Here is a 25,175-nt window from a genome sequence, read left to right on the forward strand (position 1 = left end):
AGTCCAGTCGAGTCCAGTCCAGTGTCGAGTTTCCGAGGCCTTCTGTTCCGTGCTTCCCGGTGAGTACCGTTGCTGGGGACGCATCTAGACGAGCGCATTAGTTTGTGCCGGTCAAGACGGGTTTGGGTACGCAGACCCGGTCTGCACTGTTTAGCGGTGTATCTGTACTGTTTAGCAGTATATCCAGTATGCAATTAACTAGTTTCATTCTAATCGTTATTGTTCGCTCTGAAATGTTTTAGTATGTTTTAATGTCGTGGTATGAGTGATTGTTCGATCTGCATTATTGTGTTTACTGTATTAGTTGTGTCCAAATTCGAGTAAGTATCAAGCCCAGAGTAGCACGACTTAAACATGCCGCTGTTCTCCAAACTAAGACAGATAGGAACTAGAAAAGGGATTCTAGAAGAAGCAGTGCCTGTTCCACCTAGGGACACTCCAGGGCACTTTATGTACCACAAGCACGGCCTAGACGCTGTATTATATCTCGATTTGTGGGTAGACTATACTAAAGATTTAGCAGAGAATCAAAGATGGCCCGCTGCAGGGACATGGGATGCCGAGTGCATCATGAGAGTAGAGGAAGCGTTATGGAAAAAGAAAGCCAGACAGTCACAGAAAGACGCCATTGAACTATGGCGTAAAGAATCGCACAGACGCACAGAGAAAGCACTCAGAAAAGCAGAGAAACATAAAGAGGATTCAGACAAAGCCCAAGAAAATGTATTAGTTGAGGAGGGGATACGAGTAAAAGCAGAACAAGTAGACCGACAACGAAACACTCTTATGAATGGTATGTATCCTTTACTGGCCGAGGGTTTACCTAAGGCCACTCCGGAAATACCGAAAGATCTGCCCCCTCCCTTGCTCCCGACTAAAGTACATCACAAGACCACAAAGAACATATTCCTTTCTTCCTATCTAGACGACGTAGCTCCCGCATATACAAATTCACATGCTCAACCACTACCCGCTGATGGTACTCCACCCCGAAATCATCTACTCCCACCTCCGCAACGAACTCCTTCTCCCGTTCCACCCCCTGTACCTGTTCCCCCAACCCTTCCTGCACCTATTCTTCCGATCACTAACCCATTCAATCCTTTTGGTCCTGGCACCTCGGGAGGTGCGATAGGTTTTCAAACACCGCCACCAGCACTCCGATTGACTTATAGGGATTTAGCGCAACAACGTACACCAAAATCAGCCGATTATGACATACTTAACGAACGTCTCTCAGACTGTAGATATGATCCAGTACCCGGTAAAAATGACGACAGATTGATGCTCGCATCAGTACGCCTAAGACGGGTGTCTAACTTTTTACTGTTACTACCAGGAATGGTTGATCATCTAGACAAAATATATCATTTTGTTCAAACAGGGGAAGGCCCTGAAAGCATTGGCGAGGCCATGGCTCACCAGAAAGTTGACACTCAAGCCAAGATATTACGGTTTTTCATAAACTGCCTAATAAGAGAACAAGATAGGCCGGGTGTAGACCCGGAAGAAATGAGAGCACTTAATAGATGGGGTCAGAATATCGCAGACGGGAACCATGATAAACAGAGTTGTATAAAAAACATGTATCAAAGAATCAGAACTGCAGTAATAAAAATACATGAAAGAAGACAGTCAGAACCAGACATAGAATCAGACAAGGTCGAATCCTCAGGGGAGGAGGATGCACCAGAAACGGCAACAGGACAATCACAATTACCAGTTAGAGAAATGATAGCATATGTAGGTAAAGGAAGGCCCTATAATAATTCAATGCGTCCGGTACGTCCGGAAAGTAAAAGAATCTTCCAAGCTGCCATGTCAAATCCAAAGACCCCCGAACATCTATTCCAGGCTACTGATAGAATACTTCAAGAACGCATGGGGTACCATGTACTCAATTCCATGGATGAACAAGAACTGGCCAGGTCAGCCGTACAATGGACTGACGATCCTGATAAATATAGTGATGATGGTTTAGTGCAGACCTTTTTAAATCTTTCCCCTGATGAACAGAAATTAGCTGGCATATATATGGTTCAGCATCTCATTACATTATTCAAAGGCCAACATTCTGATCCAGGTCCCTTACCTGATATATTAATGGAACTACTCTCGCCACAATGGAGAGGTCTAGGTACTGACTTGATTAAAGTAATTCTAGAACATCGACACAGGTATAATACTTTCCTGAATACACGGTTTGTTCCAGCTCAAACCGTAGAAAGAAAAATGTATTACATAGACAGACAGAACCCCTTGCGAGAAGTGCATCCAGTCCAGAATGCTGATAATTCCTTTAGACGCGTGTTTGTGTACACGCCCATAACGAAAATGGAACTGTTAGAAATGAAGAAATTAGTGCCCTGTCACGATAAAGATCCAGCAGGTTTCCACCGCGAGATCAAAGACATGTTACTCATGGGGGATTACACCTACCCCGACATTATGAAAATATTGAAAGTGTTAATGCCTTCCGGTATTTACGAGAAACTGAAAGAAAAGGACTGGGAGGTAGGAGACCAAAAGATAGATTGGGCTGCATTAGAAGACGAAGAAAAAACTCGTACCCCAGGAACAGGGCTTGGGGACAAATCTAAAAAATTACCAGGATTGTTAGTGCAAGTATTGCCGCGTTTATTAGCAACTAAAAAGGAGGACTGGGATGCTATCTCAGCCTGTAAACAGAAAACCGATGAAGACACTAGCGATTTTTATTCCCGATTTGAAAAATGTTTTGGTATTAATAGTGGCCTGAAAGCAAGTAGCGAGTCATATCCACATCTTTTTGTAACAAAGCTAGTCGAAAATTCCCTGCCCCAAGTTAAGAATCGTGTACAGAAAGTCGAGAGCACATGGCAAGCAAATACACCTTCACAAATGTTACAGATGTTACAGTACCACCAGAATAGAATTAGAGAGGAACACGAACACGAACAAAGACGCATGAAAGACACGAAAATGAAAATGTTAGTTGCTCAGTCACTTCCAGCTGACGGTCAGAAAAAAGGCACGATACAGTCAAATAATTCAACAGCTCCTGTTAAAGGGACATGCAACTATTGCAAATAGCCAGGTCACTATATAAACGATTGTGCAGTTTTGAAACATAATATACTTACTGGAAAAACTAAAGAGAGACCGCGTCCTCCTAGACAGGACCAGGTCCAACAACAAGTACCACAGAATATTCAGCCTATGCAAGCCTCACAACAGACAGGACAGACAGTAGCAGTGCCACAACCTCAACCGATTGCTGCAACTCAGCATGCATCGCAGCAGATGTACCAGTATGCCCAGACTGATTATCCCGATTACCAGCGATACACATGAAACAGCCTAGAGAGGGAAGTTGGCTTGCATCTTATTGAGGTTCCTGTAGATCAAGAGGGCCCTTATGTACACAGTCAAGTATTAGGGAAAGACAGAAAGTTTTTAATTGATACAGGGGCAAGCCGAACAACAATAAGTCATGACGAGGTCCCAGGGGCACCCCTCTCAGGCTCACAGAATGTTTCCCTTGGTTTTTCAGGCAAGCCTATTATTAATGAAGTATCGCAACCACTTCCCCTTGCAGTCGGTCCATTGACACGTACTACAGATTTACTGCTCACTAAGTCATGTCCAGAAAACTTGTTAGGTATCAAGACTCTGAAAGCTCTAGGAGCTGTTATTTGCTGTTCTCCGGAAGGAGTACGGTTGTTTCTACGTGACTTTAAAGGTCACTATGTGTTGAGAGATATTGATCCCCGATTACAGAATGTACCTGCACATTTATGGGCGCAAGGCCCCACTGATGTAGGTTGTATGCACATTACACCGTATCGAGTTACACTCAAGCCAGGTGTTGTTTTACCACGAATTCGACAATACAAGTTACCCCCCGATGCTGTAGTGGCTTTACTGAAAATCATTGAAGAGCTCATTGCACAAGGAGTGGTTGTAGAAACCAACTCGAATTTATGTAATTCTCCTATCATTCCAATTCTTAAACGTACAGATCCCAATGCACCACCAGTCTACCGATTAGTTATTGACTTGCGCGAATTGAATAAATGCATTGTACCGCAGTACCCTGTGGTCCCAGATATCTCATCTCTATTGACAGCTATTGATTCTGAAGCAACGTTCTTTACTGTTATTGATCTTAAGAACGCCTTCTTTAGTGTCCCAATTGACCCGGAAAGCCAATACCTTTTCGGATTCTGTTTAAATGGACGAAGCTTCAAATTTGCACGCGCACCTCAAGGATTCACAGAAAGCCCCAGCATCTATAGCCAAGCACTGAAACGACAACTCGACAGTATACACATGCCTGAAAACACTGCCCTACTCCAGTATGTCGATGATCTGCTGATCACCGCTCGAAGCGAACCTGAATGTGAACTAGCGTCACTGACGGTTTTACATTTCCTGGCTGACAAGGGGCACAAGGTATCCCCTTCGAAGCTGCAATTCTGTGTTCAGCAAGTTGTTTACTTAGGTCACTTGCTGTCCAAATGGGGGAGGCAGCTAACGCCCGATCGCATCCAGTTAATTGCAGGTATGCTACCACCCAAGACACAAAAGGAGGTGCGGGCTTTTATAGGCCTCACTTCTTACTGTAGACAATGGATCCCTCAGTATGCATTTCTAGCAAAGCCACTCATTCAGTTAACAACTCAGGAGGCAGCGTCTTCGACTGTCCTCCCTTGGACTCAGGAACATACACAAGCTTTTGACGACTTAAAGAAAGCCTTATGTCAAGCACCAGTTTTAGCAACACCATGCTACAGTAAGCCTTTTACACTTTTTGTCACAGAACGTGAAGGTACTGCATTATCGGTACTCACGCAGGATCAAGCAGGTTCACACAAACCGTGTGCTTACTTCTCTAGTACATTGGATCCAGTAGCCCAGGCTCTGCCTGCGTGCTTAAAATCAGTTGCAGCAACAGCTCTAGCAATCAGACAAAGTGATTCAATAGTGTTAGGACATCCATTGACAGTACAAGTTCCACACTCCGTGGAAGTTCTTTTAAATCGAACACAGACTCAACACTTGACTATAGCAAGATTGACAGGTTATGAATTGACATTATTTCAGCCACACATAGAAATTAGACGTTGTAATACATTGAATCCTGCTATACTTTTGCCATTAACTGAAACAGACCCATTGGCACATGATTGCATTGAAGTCATTACTATCACGACGAAACCCAGACAAGACTTGACAGACACTCCCTTACCAGATCCAGACCTGACACTTTACGTGGATGGTTCATGCATGAGAACAAGTACAGGTGAATTAGTGGCCGCCTACGCAGTCACAACAGAAACTGAAGTCATAGAAACAAATTGTATTGACATTCTGTCAGCACAAGCAGCAGAGCTCATCGCTCTGACACAAGCCTGTATTCAAGCCGAGAACAAGAGAGTTAACATATACACAGATTCCCGTTATGCATTCGGAGTTGTTCACGACTTCGGTGTCCTCTGGCGAGAGAGAGGTTTTTTGACTTCTCACGGTGCCAAAATTCAACACGGTACCCTCATTCAAACTCTATTAGATGCAATACATCTGCCTACAGCGATATCCATCATGAAGTGTAAGGCACATACAAAAGTTACAGATACTGTTTCCCAGGGCAATGACCTGGCAGATCGAACCGCAAAACATACAGCTCAGAATCAGATTCACACCACTGACCTGACAAAGACAATAGTCGCGACACCGACACATTGCATGACAGTTAAGGATCCCGCCCTAGATGTAATTGACATACAGACACATGCTACACCAGATGAAATCAAGAAATGGATTGAACTAGGAGGGACCCAGACAGATCAAGGATGGATGACGAAGGGAAAATCCACATGGTTTCTTCCCGACTCTATGGTTCAAGTTATCATTAATACCGTACACAGTCCAGCACATTTAGGAGAAAAAGCCATGTTAGACAGTATTCAACATCTCTGGTTCAATAAACACTTACGAGCAGCAGCCAAACAGAAAGTGCGTACTTGCATGATTTGTTGTCAGTTCAACCCAGGTAAAGGCGTTCCCGTACAGCAAGGTGGTTTTCATCCTCCCGATCACCCTTTTGAAGTCCTCCAGATGGATTATATTCAGATGGAACGTTGTCGAGGTTTTAAATATGTCCTCGTAGTTGTTTGTGCACTTTCCCGTTGGACAGAAGCATATCCAGTCCCAGATTACACTGCTCCGACCACTGCCAAGCAGCTGGTTCGTGAATTCTTCCCTCGATATGGTTTGCCCCGTGTTGTGTACTCAGACAACGGTCAGCCATTCTCGTCCGAGCTCATGAAGCAGGTATCTCTCCTGCTCGGCTACCAATGGAAGTTCCACTGTGTCCGACATCCTGAAGCAGCAGGTCTCGTAGAGAGACACAATCAGACCCTGAAAACTCGTCTAGCAAAAATCTGTAAGGAGAAGGGTGTCGACTGGATTGTAGCTTTGCCAGTCGCCCTTTTTTACATGAGAATGGTCGCGCATTCCAGAACAGGGCTATCCCCGTATGAGGTGGTCTTTGGTAGACCACCGAATATGTGGGGGACGCCTTTGCCAAGAAAGATCACTGATGTCGATTGTAATATGTTGACAGATTACCTTGCCTCCTTGATGTCTGCACTACAATCATGTCGTTCACAGGTCGCTGCAGCCTTTCCCGACAACACCGAGGTGAAGCCGCATGACGTGGTTCCAGGTGATGTCGTCCTTGTAAGAAATTTCGACAGGAAAAGTCCGCTGGAGCCCAGGTGGCAGGCGCCGAAGTTGGTTCTTCTCACGACGAGGACTGCAATCAAGGTCGAGGGCCGCAAAGGGTGGCTGCACTCCAGTCACGTGAAGAAATTTCGTGCATTGCCAGAGACTGACTCACCCTCCCCCTCTAAGGACTGTCCAGATTCTAGTGACTCTAAACTTCCCCTGATAGAGAAAACTCCACAGCAGGAGTATAAAGAAAAATTGAGGTCTAGCAAGTCAGACAGTTTAATTGTTTAAGTCCTCCCCTAGGTGAATCGGTTAGACGTGTTTTCTGACATGTATCCCCTAGACCCCAACAGAGAGAGAGATAGACAGAAACAGCTCAAGAAACGTGAATATTGCAAATCTCTTCGCAGCCACTGTATTGTGACTTTATTGATTATGTTTTTTCTGAGCCTCATGATTATTGCTGCAAGTGTGCTTCTCCACATATACTATCCTATATTCAAGCGTGAACTTTCTTCCTTCAACGTCACTGCCGAGCATTCTTTTAGTGAACTGCCCCCGCACAAGTTATCTTACAGACTTGCGCTGCGCAACAATACATTCATTAGTATGTTACATCATTCCCATCAGACCAGCAATGCTACTAATTGTTGGATATGTGGCCGACTCCCTCCCTATCAGAAATACAAAGGAGTTCTGCCTCTCTTTCTGTACCCGTTCACACATAATGGGTCCTGTGGCGCATGGTTTAGTTTAATAAATTCTTTAGATTCCGATTCCGTAGTCTACCAGGGTAACTGGGTATGGGGAAACCTGAACGTCGTTCTGCATAAAGTCTGTTTCCCTGACAAGGAGGGTCTCCCCAAAAGGACAGGAACTGATCTAGAAAATGAAGTATATGGATTAGGTAACTTTACACTTAACCTCATGATTCTCAGTGTTGAATCCGAAACCGAACCAGTCTTGCCCGCCATGTCCGTACTTCCAGTCAAAGGTGAATTATGTGTCAGGAAGAATGGTTCAGTACACCTGGGTCATAGTAGATGTACTACTGTGATCGAATTCAGTGATAAGGGCAAGTCTACCTTTAAAGCTTCACGTCATTCCTACTTCATTTGTGGTCATACCGCATATATACGCTTACCTCTAGATTGGGATGGCACCTGTTACATTGCATTCCTTCTGCCACCCGTTTTCCTAGCCCCTCCTGATTATCATAGAAATACCCATCTAGTACACAATAGACCACAGAGAGATCTCCCGATTGTCGACTATACTGAAACGGCATGGGAACAATATACAGATTTCAATAAAGGTTTCTTTCCCTACCTAGGTGCTGTCTTTAATAGTAAACTGATACGAAGATTAACTAGAACCCTTGAAGCTGTAGTGAATGAAACTACTTCCGCCCTGGGCAACTTAACAGAGGAGCAGTCTGCGATGCGGATTGTTGTTCTTCAAAATCGTCTCGTCCTTGACGTCATCCTGGCCGATAGGGGCGGAGCCTGTAAGGTCATCGGGTCGAGCTGCTGTGTTTTCATTCCAGAAAACGCGCCAACAGTATATAGAGCCATTACCCGTCTTCATAAGATTGCAAGTCTGATACACCAGAATCCAGGCACCTGGACTTGGTCCGGTTGGTTCTGGACAACGTTGTCAGCCTGGGGATGGAAAGTCCTATCCTTCCTAGGTATTGGCCTTCTCATAGTATTCAGTTGTTGCCTATGTCTGCAATGTGGGCCAGCGATTTGCGGCTTGTGCGCCACATCATGTATTCCTCATTCAAAACTCCATAAGAAGAAAGAAGAGCAAATGATGTTACATGAACAGATTGATAGATTAATGAGGATTGATATATCATGAAGGGTCCGTAGGGGACAAGGAGGGAATGAGGTAATATGAATTTTTATGATCAATTGTGTCCCCTATCGTAGACCCCAACGGCTCCATGTACCTGCTTCTAGTACATGTAAGTTCCCTCCACAACCAGCTATGAAGACGCAAATACATTTGCGTCCAACGTTAATATGTCCTCTTTCAGATCCATCATGAATGGGTCCGATATTCCGTTCCTAAGTGTGCCTTGCCAACGTCTTTATGTGGTGCACTTTCATGTTTTCCTGGCCCTGGCGAGTTGGGCCTTGTTTTCTGCCATTCAAGCTTTCTCCTGCCTTCTGCCTCTGGAAGCTGCAGTCTGAACCTGCATCTGTATCCATGACCTTTCACTCACTTCCTGCGCGGCTAGCGGTGCCTGGCTCAGCCTGCCGGCCTGCCAAGACCGTATTCAGCCTTCGAGTTATCTGCTCCGCTCCTCGAAAAATACATTCCTGTCTAGTAGTTTAGGTAAACATCCTTCCCATCTGCAGAACAAAGGGCCTGGCCTTTCTGTCTCCATGCAAGCAATTCATAGCCTCCGTTACCATGGTAGGCCCATGGCCCCCTGCTTTACACGTAGACACACAGTTGCATATACACGCATTAACAGTCAGTATAGAATAGCCTCTGCCCAAGAGACCTTTCCTTCTAGATAATACAGTTCCTCAAACACAAGATATTAGATATGATTTGGGGATTAGGTTGTTCTGACACTCCAGACTTCTGTCTCCACATGTAGGGCTAAATGTCAAGTCCCCTTCACCCTCCAGTTCCACGTCAATCATACGTCATGCTGCTGCGCGCGCATCCCTGCCACATGTTCTTGCTGACTCTGCAGGATCCTTCTAGGGATCCACCCACTTATGACACCTTTTTGTGACGTTTCTAGCACACACCTCCGTGTACGCCCTAGTGCACGCCTCCTGTTACGTATTTCTGTTCTTATCTCGTTTCTCTCAGCTGTTACGCCTTCTGCATTCAATGTACTGTATGAAATGACTATATATACGATTTCTTGTTAATAAATCATTGTACATGTCCATTGCAATTCCCACCCTGAACCCTCGTGGCGATGGGTCATGCTACCATTGGTTCGAACCAATTCCTTTTTAAGGAATAAACCCCACTTTAAACCTCAGATACCACGGACTCTGCCTTCTTATTTTGACTGAGTTATTTTTATTGAGCTTTACCGCATAAATTAAGTATAGGTAATTAAAATTTACCACATTCTCATGAAGCTTTGTATGATTTAAATTGATGTGACCTCACCTTAAGCAAAGATAATATAATCAAAGCATGATCTGTCACAGAGGGAGGAATAATAGAATATTCAGAGAATTACAATTAAAAACTAAAATGAAATCCAGAAAATGGCCTACTGAATGATAACATTCTGAGCTATGAATTAAACATAGCATATCTGATAAATGTAAAAAGTCTGTAGCTAAGGTGTGTTCTTCCTCAATCCTAATATCAAAATCCTTTGAGATAATGTTTGCTTGCCTAATGCCAACAATGTAATACTAAAGTTTAAAAAAAGTTAAGAAAGGAGCATTCAGCATTACTTGGTGATAACAGAAAAAGATGAATTGATAACAAGCATCCTTTGGAAAACCTGTTTGGACTCCAGCCACTGTGCTAGATTATATGCATATGTTCAAGCAGATCTGACACTCACTACTGCCATCTGGGCTGACCAGGTCTTCTACTATTAACACCTGTTTCTGTAGCCCAACACCATAATCCTCTTACCACATACCATATTTAGACAATAGTGTAAGCGGTAGGGGATGGCTGGATTTAAGTCTAACAAAACTCAAACAGTGCCCCTAAAAGAAGCCCTTTGATGGACGCCTGTGTTATGGACAGCTTGAGGAGGGTTGTAAAAGTGATGCCGGAAACCAGAAGTCTTGTTTGATGTCTCTGTAATGTTGACCTGCTGTGAAGGTGGACTACAGTGGTGCTGTGTACTATCAATAAAGATGTTCAATTCCTTAATGTTGAAGAGCAGCACTACAGTGTGGAGTAGAAAAGGCACCTGGCAGGGGCAGTGCCTCTCAGTGTTCTTGAGTAGCGTACAGCTTCGGGTGTCAAGGAGTCTGAGCTCAATGCAATGTGATGCTGGGCAGATCAGCTTACAATCCTGAAATGTTATACGTAATTAATCAATTGAATAAATTATTGTGTGAATTTGTCACTCTTTTTTCTGAAAACAATGAACAGATATGTACACTGAATTATAGTGCGCAATTCATGTCTCGACTTCTGAACATTTTACCCAGCCGCTGCAAATTGCGAGGTGAACCCGAGCCAGTTTCATGTGCAAGAATCATTTCACTGAATAGAAACTGATTAGGATGTGACACACAGTAGGAAAGGGTACAAATATTGCAGTGAAATACTTTCCCAGAATGGCATTGTTTAAACAACTATGATGAACAAGCCAGACCTTCGTTGGGTCTCCCATTATGATTGAGCAACATAGACATATGGCTAGTTGGCAATAAGTGGATAGGATCTTGGGGTTTCCTGGGTTCCCGTGGGTTGTAAAAGGTTCAGGCAGTCCATTAAGGGATCCTCTATTGTATCTGGGCTCAGACTACATAAAACTCTCAATTCCAAACTAAGCATGGGCGAATTTTCGAATTCGTAAAAAAATCTGCGAATTCGCGGATTTCCCCATGAAATCGCAGATTTTTTGGCAATTGCACTATACTCAACTGGAGTACTTTCTACTGGCTAATCAGTAAGTGCTACCTCATTGGGTAAATGTATTGTGCTTTTCCTACACTATAGCTGCGAAAATGCCCAGAAGAGTTGACCCCGTGTGTCTGTAACTTTGCCACCGCACGCATAGGCGCCGAGGTCCCTCGAGTGAGCTGTCCATCACAGTGGGGGAAAGGGCGGGAAGAGGTTGTATAGCCTAGTGTGTGTGGGGCCGGGCTTCTGTGCGAGTTCACATGCCTCTTGTTTATAAAGGTCAGAGACCGATAAGAGCAGCAGATGAGGAGAAAGCAGTAAGTGCTACCTCATTGTTTAAATGTATTGTGCTTTTCCTGCACTACAGCTGCATAAATGCCCAGAAGAGTTGACCCCGTGTGTCTGTAACTTTGCCACCGCGCCCATAGGCGCAGAGGTCCCTTGAGTGAGCTGTCCATCACAGTGGGGGAAAGGGCGGGAAGAGGTTGCATAGCCTAGTTTGTGTGGGGCCGGGCTTCTGTGCGAGTTCACATGCCTCTTGTTTATAAAAGTCAGAGACCGATAAGAGCAGCAGATGAGGAGAAAGCAGTAAGTGCTACCTCGTTGGGTAAATGTATCGTGCTTTTCCTGCACTACAGCTGCGTAAATGCCCAGACGAGTTGACCCCGTGTGTCTGTAACTTTGCCACCGCGCCCATAGGCGCCGAGGTCCTTCGAGTGAGCTGTCCATCACAGTGGGGGAAAGGGCGGAAAGAAGTTGCATAGCCTACTATGTGTGGGGCCGGGCTTCTGTGCGAGTTCACATGCCTCTTGTTTATAAAGGTCAGAGACCGATCAGAGCAGCAGATGAGGAGAAAGCAGTAAGTGCTACCTCGTTGGGTAAATGTATTGTGCTTTTCCTACACTACAGCTACGTAAATGCCCAGAAGAGTTGACCCCGTGTGTCTGTAACTTTGCCACTGCGCCCATAGGCGCCAAGGTCCTTCGAGTGAGCTGTCCATCACAGTGGGGGAAAGGGCGGAAAGAAGTTGCATAGCCTACTATGTGTGGGGCCGGGCTTCTGTGCGAGTTCACATGCCTCTTGTTTATAAAGGTCAGAGACCGATCAGAGCAGCAGATGAGGAGAAAGCAGTAAGTGCTACCTCATTGTTTAAATGTATTGTGCTTTTCCTGCACTACAGCTGCATAAATGCCCAGAAGAGTTGACCCCGTGTGTCTGTAACTTTGCCACCGCGCCCATAGGCGCAGAGGTCCCTTGAGTGAGCTGTCCATCACAGTGGGGGAGAGGGCGGGAAGAGGTTGCATAGCCTAGTGTGTGTGGGGCCGGGCTTCTGTGCGAATTCACATGCCTCTTGTTTATAAAGGTCAGAGACCGATAAGAGCAGCAGATGAGGAGAAAGCAGTAAGTGCTACCTCGTTGGGTAAATGTATTGTGCTTTTCCTGCACTATAGCTGCGTAAATGCCCAGAAGAGTTGACCCCGTGTGTCTGTAACTTTGCCACTGCGCCCATAGGCGCCAAGGTCCTTCGAGTGAGCTGTCCATCACAGTGGGGGAAAGGGCGGAAAGAAGTTGCATAGCCTACTATGTGTGGGGCCGGGCTTCTGTGCGAGTTCACATGCCTCTTGTTTATAAAGGTCAGAGACCGATCAGAGCAGCAGATGAGGAGAAAGCAGTAAGTGCTACCTCGTTGGGTAAATGTATTGTGCTTTTCCTACACTACAGCTACGTAAAGGCCCAGAAGAGTTGTCTTCAGTGACCACGTTTTTCTGTAACTTTGCCACTGCGCCCATAGGCGCCGAGGTAACTCGAGTGAGCTGTCCATCACAGTGGGGGAAAGGGAAGGGAGAGGTTGCATAGCCTAGTGCATGTGGGAAGGGGCCAAACAGGCGGGGCTTCTGTGCGAGTTCACATGCCTCTCATGTATAAACGGTCTGAGACTGATCAGAGCAGAAATGAGGAGAAAGCAGTAAGTGCTGGTCACTTGAAGAACAGGGGGATTGCGCTCCAGAAACTCGTGGATGCCTAAACCCCCATCACGGATTACAGACGGTAGATCTGGGGAGAAAGCACACCTGCCTAGCATCGACTGTGCTCACTAGATTCATTGGCTAATTATAATGTGTTAATGAATTTGAGCTTCAACTCGGGCACCTGCTTTTTTTATCTGTAAGTGCTTCCTGCTGAGGTTTAATTGTTGGGACAGGTGCCTCGTTGCCTAATTGTAACTATTCTCTGACCCTGCTTCGAGGGTCAGAGCAGGGTCAGAGAATAGTTGCAAGTAGGCAACGAGGCGCAGCTCAGGAAGCACTTACAGGGTTACAGCAGGTGCCCAAGTTCAAGTAAATTTCTTTGTAACCATTTTGTAAATGGTTACAAAGAACTTAGCTTCAACTTGGGGACCTGCTGCAACCCTGTAAGTGCTTCCTGAGCAAAATTCGTCCCGCTCGCGGATTTTGCCGTGATTTCGCGCGATTCGCAGATTGAGAAAATGCGGAAAATCCGCAAATTCCGCGAGCGGAACGAATTTTCCGCCCATACTTATTCCAAACTCCGACTCATTGTGTTAGCTTCAGCTTGTACACTAAGTGAGACTCGATGGGGTTCTCTATCTCTATACTCCCTCAACATTTTAAAAGAGCCCATACCTGCCCACATGTGCCAATGTTCCTCTGACACCAATCAATTCTTTACCTCTGTCCTGTCACAAAAATGGCCTGGTTCCAAATCACATGAGTTTATAGGAAGGATCAGAGGCATACCAGAGTGTAGCATTGTCCTATTTACACTACCTTCTTTTTCAATCTATTTTGCTTACAGGTGGAAGACTTCTTTGAGAAGGTGTTGCATCACATTGTGCCAGGAAATTCAGATGCCCTCATTGAGGTTTTATAGGCTTCGAATGTTAGCAATGAGAAAAGAACTGAGGCAGAGGGCGTATGGACAGGAGCCCTAGCTTACACCAAGAAGCGGGAAAGCAGGGCAACAAGAAGCATTCCCGGCTTCACCCTGAATGGTCCGTGATGGGCAGCTGTGTAGTGAGTATGGGTGGACACTTGCAGACGGGCTTCTTATTCATTAAACACAATGTGTAAAAAATGTTTTACCATTGTGATCCTTTTAGATTGGTACGTGCGGTCTGATTGCAAAAGACCCATTGTGCGCTTTCCTAGAACTTACAGGTATTTACAGCCCACCCATTGCTTACAATTGGTTGGTCTAAGCACCACTCTCATTTGCTTACTTCTTTTATAATGGCTTTCCTTGTCTCAGCATGCCCATCTTGTGTATGTTCCTCACCTGAAGCCTAGGCTCTTTACCACTCCTCTGACTGGCTTACTTCAGTCCATCTACTGCTCAATTTTAGGCAACCTTTTTTTTTTTTTTTTGCTGAAGCGCTCCTTGAGAGTTCAAATGTTTGCCAGCTCTCACCTTCCTGTGCTTCTCGCTACACCAAATACTGCCTCCCACACTCTGTTTTGCTATCTCCCTCATGTGCAAGATCTCTCTTGTGTGATACTCCCCCTGCAAACTTCCTGCAACTCTTGCACACCCTTCTGCTTTTTCACTTGTGTGCTTCTCCCTCCCGCTTGTTGCTCTCCCATGTACAGCTATTCACCTCCATGTCCACTCTCTTTGGCTTTCCCCTTCCTACTCCGTTTTACCATTTGCAGTAAAAATGTACCACAGAAGTGCCATTCTCTGTAATGCACGGGACACCACAATACAAGAGGCTGTTTGCAGTGCTTTTCGTTTATTGCTCTTTTTTGCTGCATTATACGTTCTTATATCATAATTTGACGCAAAGACGCATTTCAAACTAAAATACATTGCTAAATGACAGATTCGCATTTTGAGGGATTATGCATAACTTTGCATGTATTTGATGAAATTGCACCTAATTAAGCGACAAAAATATTCCACAAAATGTACACACCCCAAAAATAAACAGCAAATTAATTGGGCACAAGTCATTTAAATATACTGTCCCTTATTATAACTAGTGTTAAATGTGTGCACAGTTTTAGTTCTAATAAGAAGTGTGCTTAGAAACCACAGTGTGTAAGGTTATCAAAATTAGAAAGTGGCCCTGGCCCATCAAGTTCTTTTGTACAAGGAGCATTCTGATAACTAGTCAAGAAAATACATCTTATGTGCTCACATTTCATATGCAAATTGCTCAAACTCATTTAGTTTTAGAAACTGATAAGATGATTTTGGACCATTCAGCAAGACAGCACATGACAAGGAAAAGTCATTGCCAGCATCACCAGCTAAATACAAAACATCAAAAGGTCTTCATACAACTGATTTTAGAAAAGTATAACAGCATATTTTTTGAAAAAGTATATTGGGCCAAACAGGTTGTTTCATGTGTTCACTAATCAACCAAGTTCTAATAAGTTCTTGACTGTGGAAGAAACAGAGCATGCCTCTTTTAATAAATCCAACCACAGAGTTCTAACTGGAAGTGTCAAATCCCCATTTCTTCATAACTATCAATTTTCAAGTTATTTCAGGGCTCTGCATACATAAGTAAAGCATTTGAACAAGATTGGGATCTAATACAAAAACTGAAAAATATTTTAATATGGGAAATGTGAAAAACAATAATTCAAGCTAGTACCATTTAGATACAGCTTATTTGCTTACTCCTTATTTAATGGCTTTCCTTGTCTCAGCCTGTCCATCTTGTGTATGTTCCTCACCTGAAGCCTAGACTCTTTACCACCCCTCTGACTGGCTTACTTCAATCCATCTACTGTTCAATGTTAGGCAACTATTGTTTCTTTTTTCTTAAGCGCTCCTTGAGAGTTCAAATGTTTGCCAGCTCTCCCCTTCCTGTGCTTCAAGCTACACCAAATACTGCCTCCCACACTTTGTTTTGCTATCTCCCTTATGTGCAAGATCTCTCTTGTGTAATACTCCCCCTGCAAACTTCCTGCAACTCTTGCACACCCTTCTGCTTTTTCACGTGTGTGCTTCTCCTTCCCACTTGTTGCTCTCCCATGTACAGTTATTCCCCTCCATGTCCACTCTCTTTGGCTTTCCCCTTCCTACTCCGTTTTATCATTTGCCGTAAAAATGTACCACAGAAGTGCCATTCTCTGTAATGCACGGGAACACCACCACACGCGAGGCTGTTTGCAGTGTTTTTCGTTTATTGTTTTTTTTTCTGCAATATACGTTCTTATATCATAATTTGAGGCAAAGACGCATTTCAAACTAAAATACATTGCTAAATGACAGATTCGCATTTTGAGGGAATATGCATAACTTTGCATATATTTGATGAAATTGCAACTAATTAAGCGACAATAAAATTCCACAAAATGTACACACACCAAAAATAAACAGCAAATTAATTGGGCACAAGTCATTTAAATATCCTGTCCCTTATTATAACTAGTGTTAAATTTGTGCACAGTTTTAGTTCTAACTAGCAGCCCGCCCCACGTTGCCTGGGGCAGAAAGGGGCTGGGGGCAGCATTTGAGGCTTGCGTGCACTCCCGCCCCGGCCCCCGCCCGCCACGACATTGTCTGTGTCCCGGAGGTAAGGCACCTCAGCCGCCGTTGTTCAGGGCCAACCTCCCGCCCCCTCCCGCCCCGCCCCGGCCCCCTCCCGGCTCGGCCAGGCCAGGCCCCCTCCCGCTCGTGTCCCGAGAGCCTGATCCTTACCTCAGCCGCCGGTCCCGATCCAGGCGCCCCTCCCGCACAGGCCGCCACTTCGCCCAGCAGCAAGCAGGGCCGCGGCAGTCCTCCCAGCAGGTCGCGATCTTCGCCGCCATTTCAGGAAGTGTTCTGGAAGTGTTGGGAGCGCAAATGATGTCATCACGCAGACGTCGCGGCCGGCGCTACATGCAAGGGACTACTTTATTTTTATTTCTAAATTTTTTAAACAACATATATTTTTTATGTTTAATAGCCTATGTCCTTCTGCTTGCCCTGAGTTTTTCAAATATGTCTTGGGTGTTTTGATTGGTGGTGTACTTTTCGAGTTTACCTGGCTCAAAGGACACAGTTCTCTCTTTATAATAGTAGTATAGATAAGAAGTGTGCTTAGAAACCACAGTGTGTAAGGTTATCAAAATTAGAAAGTGGCCCTGGCCCATCATGTTCTTTTGTACAAGGAACATTCTGATAACTAGTCAAGAAAATAAATCTTATGTGCTCACATTATCATATGCAAATTGCTCCAACTCATTTTGTTTTAGAAACTGATAAGATGCTTTTGGACAATTCAGCAAGACAGAACATGACAAGGAAAAGTCATTGCCAGCATCACCAGCTAAAAACAAAATATCAAAAGGTCTTCATACAATTGATTTTAGAAAAGTATAACAGCATATTTTTTGAAAAAGTAGTTTGGGCCAAACAGGTTGTTTTATGTGTTCACTAATCAACCAAGTTCTAATAAGTTCTTGACTGTGGAACAAACAGAGCATGCCTCTTTTAATAAATCCAACCACAGAGTTCGAACTGGAAGTGCCAAATCCCCATTTCTTCATTACCATCCATTTCAAGTTATTTCAGGGCTCTGCATACCGAAGTAAAGCATTTGTACAAGATTGGGATCTTATGCAGAAACTGAAAAATAATTTAATTTGGGAAATGTGAAAAACAATAATTCAAACTAGTACCATTTAGATGCAGCTTATTGGAAATATTAAGGTATTTATGCAATTTGGACGAACTCCGATAATGGATCATTAACCCTGGATTTCGCCCATAAACAAATATGCTGGTTATGCTCATAGCCTATGGTGTTGGTCAGGTTCTAATCATTTCATTGTTTGTTTCCTAACCAGATTAATCACATAATTAGGTCACTGCTACATTTCTTCCATAATTGGCAAGTGAGAACTCCCTCGCTCTTGAGGTATAGAATAAAAACACCCCTGATAGCAGGAAGCAAATATTAGATTTTAGAAATGGCCCTTTGTTCCGAACAGTAGAACATATTAAATAAAACTGGACATAGAAAAGAATCATGTTAGTACTCTAATTAAATGTACGATTGGAGGTGACATATGTTTTTTCCATACCTTAGCGCCCCGTTTCTGTGGTCTTCTCTGTTGTGGACCAGTCTTATGTTGTGCTGTTATGTAGAATATTACATTTGTTCCTCTTTATTATTGGCAAATTAGAAAATAATACATACATACATGTGTTTTCAAACTTGTTGTTAGCAATGCTTGGATGTTTAATATGATGCTTCTTTATATCTCTAAACTCACTGAAACTGTTACCTTACACTTTTTAAATCCTAACTGAAATGTCCAGCATACATATATATTGAAGATGTCGTTTTTACAAATTAATAAAATATTAATTTAAAAAAAACATCACATGCATATAATAATATTTTTTTTGTCTAACCTGTCACCAAAAAGTCTTCAACTGGGTAGCTTCTGAGCAACACATCAATTTAAAATTGGAACGTCAAGGAGAAAAACAACTTGACAACACACACACCACAACCAAACTTTAAACTCCTTAAACTTCAACAACGTTCCTTGATGTGGCTCTTACCATGTTATTCAAGTATCCATCCTCTTGCAATAAGCACAGTGTGGCAGTATGGCTGTAGCCAAGCAGTTGTGGAATATTAAGACCACATTTAGGATGTCAAAACCCTCTTTTAAATACTAAAATGTGGGCTCTAAGAACTAGATTAGTTGATTATGCATCAACGGCAAAACCATTAGCTGGTACAGCAATGACATCCACCCTAAAAATAATCCAAAGAGCACGAAGAGGAGCAAATAATGAACAGAGAAGTTCCACCTAGGCATATCTACTCCAAAAGCAAAGCACCAAGGACAACTTGGCACCAAAGGATCACTGACTAGAGGAAGCAGTTGGTGCTTTTGGCACATAAAGTTTGGTCCTCTAAAGAAAATAACACAAGGGTGTACTATTACGGTTCTCTTCAAAACAGCTCATGAGATCAAAAGCACATATATACCACCACACTTTCTCATAACTGAATTTAACCACACTGCAAAAAGTATGTAATAGGTTTTGTGCTGCTCACTTCTGCACAAGATGCAACAAATATTGGTATTACCAGTCAGCTTTGTTATGTATGTTAATTGTGAGGTTTTTTTTTAACCAAAATTGTTGAAAGAAAAGCATCTTGTGTTATCTTTGTATTTAGTTGTACAATGTATTGGAATTGGAATCAATACTTAAATGTATCTCCAACAAGCGAACAGAAATAATAAAATGGAATTGTTAAGTCCTCTAAAGGAATTAGAAAACTAATGTAGTAGAAATCTTTGAATTAAAAGTTACATGGAGGGGATTTGATAAGGCTAATTCTACAAATCTTGTAATTGTACTGTAGTATATTGCTAAAAAAGTAGAAATAGTGTGTTAGTAGAAACGTGTTTGCTTTTTTTGCATTTGTTTTTAAAGCAGTTTTGAAGTCTATGGGAGGGTTGATGTTGCAAGGACCATAGTTTATCTCATTAAGGGTTGATAGTTTGAGATACAGTGTTGTTGTTCTGAGAATGTTGATCGGCTGTTATCTTTGGCTAGTTCACAGTGCATCATGTATGTTCGTAAACTGTTATGTGTGAAACCTGTTAGTTTAGAAGTTGTTGAATGAATTTTCATTGGTGTTGAAATGGATGAGATGTGAGAAGTACATGCTTAGAATGTGTGTGTGTGTTTTTAATTTAAATACAAGGTTTCAGTATACAACCACTTCAAATGTAATGTGGATGTGTATGAAGACTGCTTCAATGCTGTGAAATTCAACATAAATATAACTTGCCGCATTTTCACAAAGCCGAGACATCAGGACAGCAGATATCAGTTAGGTAAGCAGGCTAGGTATGGTTGATTACATATGGTTAGTAGGCATGTTATCTAGGTATGTCAGTTTATCTATGGTGTGTATGGTAAGTGTGGCACGCATGCGAGTCACTTACCCCAGTCTTTTCTTATATAATTTATAAAGACACACATAACATATGATAATTTAACCTTGCATTAGTTATTCAGTATTTTATTTTGCTGTAGCTTAATATATTTTCATCAGTGTCATGAAGATTGTGCTCTATGTATTTCTATTCAAATCAGAGATATGTTATGTTATGTTAATTGAATTTTTGAGCGCACAGCTGCCCCAGCAAAGGGGCGTCCCGGCGCTATAGCAGGAAAAGGTAACATAACAACATCACAAACAAAGTAGGGGGTAATTAATAAGGCAAAGGAAAAAAATGAGTTTTAACAGCTTTCCTGAAGGCGAAAAGATCTTCTAAGGAGCGAATGTAGACAGGGAGTGCATTCCACAATTTGGAGGCCAGCACCGTAAACGATCGGCCACCTAGTCTGCATTTATGGAAGCGAGGAACAAGTGCCAGATTTTGGCCGGCAGAGCGAAGGCTGCGCGAAGGGATGTACAAAGTCAGAAGGTGCTGAAGGATGGTGGGAGTGTCAGTTTTAAAAATTTTAAATGCAAAACAAAGGTTCTTAAGCTCTATGCGTCTAATTACAGGCAGCCAGTGCAGTTTGAAGATTGTGCTGCGGGCTGAGCAGAAACGCGGCAAGCCCACCAGGGCCCTGGCTGCCGCATTCTGCACCCGTTGGAATCGCAGGATTTCCGCCTGGTTGGCGCCCAACAGCAGTGAGCTCGCGTAGTCGAGCCTCGATAGTATGCTGGCTTGGATCACCATCTGGCGAGTGGGGGCATCAAAAAATTTGAGGATAGGCCTCAAACTACGCAAAATGCCGAAGCACATGGATGCCACCTTCTTAGTATGGAATGAGAAGGTTAGTTTGGAGTCTAACCAGACGCCAAGATTTTTAAGTTCAGAAACAGGTTTTGGGGGAGGTCCCAACTCCCCAGGCCACCAATTGGCACCCCACAAATCGGGATGTTTCCCCAGTACCATCACCTCAGTTTTGAGGGCGTTAAGTTGTAGACAGTTGGCCGTAAGCCAACTGGCAACAGCCCTCAGACCATCTGCAAAGTTTGATGCCAGTTGGTCAGAGTCCCCGTTGAGAGCCACCGCCAACTGGGTATCATCGGCGTATGATACCATAGTGAGACCCCAACTCTTCGCAACCTCCGCCAAAGGTTGAACGTAGAGGTTGAAAAGAGTGGGGCACTGAAAACATGTTGTGGCAGTCTTAGAACATCAAAGCAGCCAAATGCCACAAAGGTTTGAATAATGTTGAAGGGGAAATGCCAAATTTGACCTACTTTGCTTCAGGGTGCAATGTGTAACAAAGTAATGTAGTACATAGCTGATGAGAACAACTTTTTGATACTGTTGTTAGCATTAGGTCCTACTGCACCATTAATTCCATTGTACTTAGAGCTAGGAATTAGATAAAATTCTAATATTATTGCCTTGTGCCCTTTTCTGTGCTGGATATGCGTGAATAAAACGTCCTATGCATTAAGCACTATGCATATTTGCAACCTATATGAGAGGTATGAATCAATGGAGCAACAGTTGCAAACTGCTTGAAAATGCACATCAAGAATGTATTTATTGATTTGAACCTTGGCTTTCTCTGCAGTACCCCTAACACAATCGGACCTCATATTGGAACAATATTGGGATTTCAAACTAAAGAACAATGTCCAGACTAATTGCTTGGCAGCCACTTACCTATTGTAAAGAAAATGCTGGCTTTGAGCCCTAACTCAATCTAATACTACGAGAACTAAGTCACAATTTATATATCCAATTCAGATTAAGTATTCTTTCAACTATAAAATACCAATCAAAAAGTGATATTGAGATACTGTGATATTGGAGAAAAAGACACAAAGTTGCACTTTTTGCTCAGAGGCTTTGAATGCACGACATAAACGGTTCCTACCTTCATTTAAAAACTTTGGAATAAAATCATGGAAACCATAAAATGTTGATATTGATTAGAGATGCTTTTAATCTACCTCACTGTAGCCTCTTATATTTGGACTGGCAGGTTTTTACTGGGAAAGGGACATAAGTTTGCTGCATTTCCAATCCAATTAGTGTTTGTTAAATTATTTAAAATAATCATAAAAGAACATCACAAACGTGCATTCATAAAACGTATCCCGGATGTAAAATGTTACACAGATAAAAGAAAATCAGCTTAAAACAACATATCTCCAAGAGCCGATTTATGAAACAACCCACAGAGTTACATATTGGGGGGTTGCTTAGTTTCTGTAAAAAGTAAAGTGCTTGTTTCGATTTGACAATATTATAGTACTTTAAAACCTGCATTAAAAAGCAACACATAAAAGGTTGGTAATATTTAAAGAAAAATACACAATGCCTCAAAGTTTGTGAGGAAAGTTAATCACAAGGGCAGGCAAGATATGCTAATGAATCATATTGCTCTATGGGAAAGCTAAGAATACTATGGATGGAAACCAATTGAAATTAGGAGCATTCTTTCCCAGGGATCTGTTACCCAGTTCAAATACAATTCCAATCCCCTGTGGCGTCCGGATGAACTTATAGTCCCGAATGATGGGTTTTTTTCTGTATCCCCCTCCCTCTAATGCATGTCATATGTTCACTATAACGTTTCTCAACCTAGGGAATTTCATTCTTTGTGATATTATTAGGGGTTCTGTTTGCTTAAGCCAGAGGATTTTATGGCCTGAATCGCATGTTAGACAATCCTGTATGGTTTTTCTGTTAAGTGTGGCTATGGGGTTGACTCAGGTGGACAGCCAGAGCAGCCTTGCTGAGAGGTTTATTTTAGTTCTTCCACATTCCCCACGACCAGTTCTTTATGCAGGAAATAAACGGGGCACTTTTGCTGCTCTCGTTTAACTTACAGTTTATGTCAACTGAGTAGGACCTAATAAAATAATAACTGGAAAATAGAGTCAGTCGTAAATAAACAAATGTTTGTTCAACAAAGTCCTGAATTTTATAAGGATAGTTCAACCTGGATTTTAAATTTGTTCTAATTGTTAATAAAATTGAGTAACTAGTATTGACGAATGTGTTTTAATGTACAATGTTGGAATTCTTGGGTCATTTTGGTACAACTGTTTAGTGATTTTAAGTTTGATATCCATTGTTATGGTGCATGGTGAATTCAATAAAGATTAATTAATTAGTAGATGGCTGCAACTACGCAAATGGTAATATTGAAACACAAGGGCTAGGGCAGCACATCGGGAATACGGCCATTTGGTCAAAAGCCTGCATCACACTCTAATCAATTACTTAAATTCTAGACACCCCACCACAGAAATAATAAGGCAGTTATAAAATATAATAAACTCCTCATTTTTTTTTCTTAAATATTTTTTATTGACAACACGACAAATGGATATACAAAAAGAAAAGGGAATACAACAAAACAACTCAGGGCGGATAAAATTAACAGTAATAAGGCACAATGAATACATAAGTAGAAACTGCAAAGCTAAAATGAAACAATAATAAAGAAAAAATAAATTCAGACAATACGAAGGGATATATCCCTTAGCGATTGGAGACCAAAAAAAGATACAGAGTCAATACTTTACATTTTAAATAAAATGACCCCAGATGTTTTCAAATTTTCTTAAGGACCGGACACCTCTTAGCTTTGCAAGAGCCGCCTCCATGGAATGGATTTCGTTGACAAGTGACCACCACTCCATAACATGAGGGGGCTGCGGGGAAATTCAGGCGCGGGCAATGGTTAATTTAGCACATGACAATATTATGGTAGCTAGGGCCTGCTGAGGAAGAGTGACAGAGTGTATATCTAGCAGTACTGCTGTTAAAGCCGAGAGAGGCGGTGATCCGACTAGTTTAATTTTCAAGACCTTATCCAAAGCAAACCAAAACTCCCTTAAAATAGGGCAAGAGTACAACATATGTTCTAAATCGGCGCCTGCTAAATCACATTTAAGGCACTTGGTACGATCACTAAATGAAACATTTGTCGACCACTTAGAAATCACTTCAGGAGTATAATATAACATACAGGTAGTTTTAAATTGTTGTAGTCTTAAACTCGACAAATGAACAAGGTTATTGAGATTGGAAGAAGAATGGGCAATCTGATTAGAAGTTATATTATGTCCCAACTTCGAACTCCACTTCTCGACTAATTTGGAGCAGTCACCTGTATTACAAGTGTTAAGACATCTGTATCCTTCACTGATTAAGGATTTCATCTTCAGTGAATAAAAGCAATTCCAGATGTCAGAGTCTAAGCTCTCGAGAATTCTCATCTTACGTACCAAAAAATCATGAATTTGGATGTACTTAAACCTCATTGAATCGGTCAGTTTATATAAGTTTTTAAGTGAAACAAAATCTAAGAAACCCTGAGAACCATAAAGGTCCCCCAGTGTTGTAATTCCATGAGTAGCCCATATATTTGCTCAATCATTGTTAAAAATCCCAGGAAGGCCCGGGTTTCCCCAAAGCCGCAATTTAGAATGAAAAAAAAGAGGTTTTACAAAAAGTCAAAATATTGAACCAAATCTTAGCAGAGTCTCTTGCAGTCTTAAATTTAACCCTTTTGTAGTAATTTGGGTCATTTAGTCTTAACAAAAACATTCTGGAGTCTGAGTTTAACAGGATAATATGAAAATAAAGTTGAGTATCTGAGTTAAGCAGGGAACGTAAACGACCGATAAAAGTAGCCCAGTAATATAATTTGAAGTCCGGGAAATTAAGTCCCCCAATGTCTAGAGAGCCCTTAAGTAGCGTCGAAGATCTGCGTACCTTCTTGTATCCCCAAATAAAACTACTAAATATCCCGTCAAGTTTTAAAAAAAAGAATTATTAAGTGCCAGTGGTATAGAACGAAATAAATGAAGACATTTTGGAAGCACTTTAATTTTGATCAAGTTAATTCTACTGATGATGTTTAAAGGAGTTTATGCCATTTTTTTAAAGACAGAGCGGTTG

This window comes from Lissotriton vulgaris, chromosome 2_1 (genome assembly GCF_964263255.1).
Source record: "Lissotriton vulgaris chromosome 2_1, aLisVul1.2, whole genome shotgun sequence".
Taxonomy (NCBI): Eukaryota; Metazoa; Chordata; class Amphibia; order Caudata; family Salamandridae; genus Lissotriton; species Lissotriton vulgaris.